Raw genomic sequence first — 4,439 nt, forward strand, 5'->3', positions numbered from 1 at the left:
GAGGACTGGGAAAGAGCGTGCATAATATATGGAGGTGCTCATTACAGAGGGAGGAGATAATTAATTTTAGCAGGAGCCGTGAGTTATTGTTATAGCCGAAGGAGCGCCAGGAAAGCCAATCTGGCTGGAAGAGTCTTGTCTGCTTGGGTGACATGTTTGACAAACCATTGGATAATCGGTTTTGTACGGTGAACGCAGCCACTGGGATGATTTAAAAACATCCGGCCTGTCGAGCTGCTCCTTGCTGAAGGTGCACCCCTCATCGTGAAGAAAGTGAAACCTCTTTAGAGAGATGAAAGCAGCCCAATTCCAGCTGGCGTGCTCCTGAAACGACATCAAAACCCTCCCTGGTTTCCTAACCCTGTCTCCCGGCTCTCTTTGCTACCCGGTGGGCGCATCTACACGTGCGCATTTAGTGCACAGTAACTGAAATCCCTGTGCCGTACAGGCACGTGTCTACACGTGCGCGCCCATACCGCGCAGTAAATATGGTGACTTACGCCGACTTGCGTGTAAATTTGATACCTGCATCATGCAGATATCAAATATACACCTGATTAGTTAGAGCACAGTAACGTATGTGTAGATGCCTTACTGTGCAGTAACGCTGTGTGTGTGGACTGATTTGGGACTAACTTTAGTCCTAAGTGAGTCCATACACAGCATTAAGGCCTGCACGTGTAGACGCCAGTGGAAAAACCGCTTACTGCACAGTAACCGCACAGTAAATTGAAGCTGGCGTAAATGCACGTGTAGACACACCTAGTGACTTTGTTAAAAGCTCCCTTAAAACCGGCTGCCTCTGAAGGAAATCCAGGGGGGCATGCCCTCCCAAAGACCTGGCTTAAATGCCTTCAGCCTTTCAGAAAGCATTAGCTGTCTGTCAGCTCACGCCGTCCGCTCTCACAACGTTTTAGCACCTGCAGTATTCACGGGTGTCAGCCCCCGAACTGGCAGTTTGCTGAGAAGCAAAATCCTCCCGCTTCTCCAAGTATTAAACATCAACCTCGCCTCAAATCGAGGCTTTTTCCCCTGGGCCTGACAGCGCTCCAGGCTGGGCCGAAAGATTAAACGCAAGCAAGCTTATAACAAGGCGGCTCCTGCTCAGAGTCGGATGTCTCAGCCAAGAGTTAAGCATCTGTCTCCCCCTGCTCAAATGCAATGCATCCCGTTTTACCGTGGGTCTATTTAGGGCCCAAGCGGCAGAGAAACAGAAAGCCAAGCCTTCTCTGCAGCCCAGCCCACAAACCAAGTCTGGGCTGGGCACAGAGATGCTTTTTGGGGCCAGGAAGGAGTCGAGCTCCCCTCGTGCTGTGCAACATGCTCTGCGTCTCCAGGCTCGTGGGGAGAAAGAGGGAGCTGCTGTGGCCCGTGGTGGGGCAGGTGAGGGAAAGGATCGGGGTATCTGCAAGCCCAGAAGAAGGGTGTTTGCACCCGAAAGCTTGCAAAGGACAATTTTCCCAACTATTTAGTTGGTCTCATAAAAAACTTCACATTTACCCAAAGACCCTCGTCTTCCTGCAAGCCTGCATGCTCGGTGTCTCCGTGGAGCCGGGGATCTTGCCTCCGGTGCAGCCTTCCACCAGAAATAAAACCCTTCCCTGGAAAAACGAGCAATGCGATCGCAGGGCTCTGCCCTCTCCCCCAGGGGCTCGCTGTGCCGGGGCTGACCCAGACGTACAGCACCGGTCTTCATCTCGCCAGGGTCGTTGCAGCTGAAAATATATCCAATCCAAACCGCTCTCGCTAGAGGGCTTAAAATAACACTGATGTACTCCGTTCGGCATGCCGAAGCAAGGTCGGCCTGCACTGGTATTTATTAGGAGAGGTTTCTATATCATCCGCCAGGCAGCTCTCGAGAACTCTCTCGTTTTATGGGAGATCCTGTATAAACGGTCGGTTAACGAGAGCGTCCAGCCACGGGGGTCTTGGGCAGACGCGAGCCTCCTCTCTGCGCGTGCCCGCGAGCGTGTCCGATGCCACGCACTGCCCGAGCAGTGCTGCGAAGCAGGAACGAAGAGCCAGGCTGTACGGGGCCGAGCCGGGCTTAAAGCTGTGCTGTTCTCAAGGCCTGGCACAGAGTCCCTCCTTGTCAAGTGGGCGTTTGTTTGTGCATCAGTGCAGCAGAAGCCACCCCCTGAATGCCTGTCCTGGCCTTTGAAATGCGGGTGCAATTCACTCCAGCGCGGTGTGCAGCCTGTGAGGGCTGGAGCGAGGGTGCAGTGCTGCTTTGGCCGGTGGTGCAGGGTTGGACCTTGAAAACAGGCTACCAGGCTTTCTCCGGCGCTCCTTCCAGGCTTGCAAAACGGCTCTCCGAGCTTGCCCTTGCAGCTTCCTGGCCGGGAAATGCTTGACTCACCTGCCATGAATTCCCTCGCAGCTGGTTGAGCGGGCAGCTGGGACGTTGTGCGGCTGGTTTATTCGTTATAGCCACAGATAGAAATGAACCATAGAAAATGAGGGTTGAAAGGGACCTCCGGAGGTCCCCTCCAGCTGAAAGCAGGACCAGCCCCAGCGATAGCCTGTGAACCTCCTGCTCAAAGCAGGACCAGCCCCAGCGATAGCCTGTGACCTGTTCGTGATACCCATGGGCAGATCTAGGATTTTGGAAAGGGGGGTGCAGAAGGTGTGGCACTTGGTCCCATATAACACAACACATATTTTTTCTCCAGTAAAAGAGAAACTAGAAGCTTTGCTAATATGGTAGGAGGCTGGCACGATGCATGATTCTGTTGACAATCAAAGCAAAAAACAAATATAATTATAGGAATGTGCTGGGGGGGTGTATACACATATATATGCGTGTTGTATAGACACACATATGTACATATACATATGCATATACATATACATATACACACATATATACATATGCATATACACACATATACATATACATATGCATATACATATACACATATACATATACATATGCATATACATATACACACATATATACATATACATATGCATATACACACATATATACATATGCATATACACACATATACATATACATATGCATATACATATACACACATATATACATATACATATACACACATATATACATATGCATATACATATGCACACATATATGCATGTTTGTTTGTTTGTTTTTTAAAACCACAACGAACTAGGCAAAAAATAGTCCAAGGATATTGTATCGTTAGTCCTGTCGTCATTAGAGTTAAATGTACGTTTCTTATTCAGAGTCATAAAACAAAATGTAGGTGCCTCGAGTGTCTTGACGGTGCCTCCAGTACTCCACAGCCTGGGGCATCAGGTAGTCCCACATCCATTGCAAGCTTCCTGCACGCGTACTCGAAGCCCAGAGGCCTTGGGGTTCAGATGCCCCCTGGTTTTGCTTGCCCTGAGCCAGAAGACCAAAGGAGCAAGCTTGCTTGGGAAAGCCCAAGAGCATTTCCCCATCACCATGAATTGTGCAGCCAAGATCCTGGCACTGGAGGCATTATAAAGTCCCGCCTGCCCGCGGTGCAAGGGACAGGCCTTCCCCCTCGAACTACACCGAGTCATTTGAGGCCAAGGAAAAGGGGATCTCTCCTGCCAGGGAAGTGTGGCATCTCCCCTGCTCCTTGCCTTCAGCAGCCTTGCTTGAGACTTCCCCCCCGCGCAGGTGAGAGGGGACGTCGGCTTGTTCCCCCAACTCCCGCTGCAAAGTCTGAGCCTATCTGGAAAGCAAATTGCGCGGTGAGATCACACAGCGCTGGCTGGGGTTGGCGCGGCTGCGAGGCAACCTCCATTATCGCACCAGGGTTGTTTCTTTTCTTTTCTTTTCTTTTTTCTTTTTTTTTTTGAAGTCATTACAAGCTAAAAAAGCTCAAATAGTCTTCAAGGTGAAGTCTGCTTTTCATTACTCCGGGAGGGCACCGGGGCTTCATTTTCATAAGCTCCATTACCATATGCAGCATATTCTAGTCCTTTGCTCTGCTACATATTGTCAACATTAAATAACCCCTTTTTGTGGTTACATCATAAAAATTCTTTAGATCTTGGAAGCAGCCTGCGAATATTTGCATATGTATATCTTTAATTTTCACAGAACAGGCTGGCTACCAGATGGGGGAACCAAATAAGCCTCCAACATTTATCTGAAAGTTAGACGTTTTCCTGTGTTGTTAACCGCAAAGGAAACTAGGTGGTTTTCAACCATACTGAACTGCTGCCAGTTCCTAACCTTAGAATATTTTCACAGGGGAGGGAGGGAGGGCTTTTTCTCTCCTTCGAACCAGATGGTGGTATGGAATCAATAAAAGGCAGTTTCAAAAGTTTGTTTACTTAACATTGAATATAATATGCTTTTGTGGTGCCTTTGCACAGCAAAAAAATGCGATCTTGCAGCCCAGCTAATGAGGACTAGTAACGGGGCACGGGCAGAAGGAGACTGCAGCTCCAGCTGCTGCTGTTTTATCTGTCTG

At 49.3% G+C, this 4,439-nt stretch overlaps 1 pseudogene; it reads right to left on the reverse strand.

The window, feature by feature from the left end:
* Positions 1-3,403: 3,403 nt before the first annotated feature.
* Positions 3,404-3,579, reverse strand: LOC112551710 (annotated as a pseudogene).
* Positions 3,580-4,439: the final 860 nt, after the last annotated feature.

This window comes from Alligator sinensis, unplaced genomic scaffold (genome assembly GCF_000455745.1).
Source record: "Alligator sinensis unplaced genomic scaffold, ASM45574v1 scaffold334_1, whole genome shotgun sequence".
Lineage (NCBI taxonomy): Eukaryota > Metazoa > Chordata > Crocodylia > Alligatoridae > Alligator > Alligator sinensis.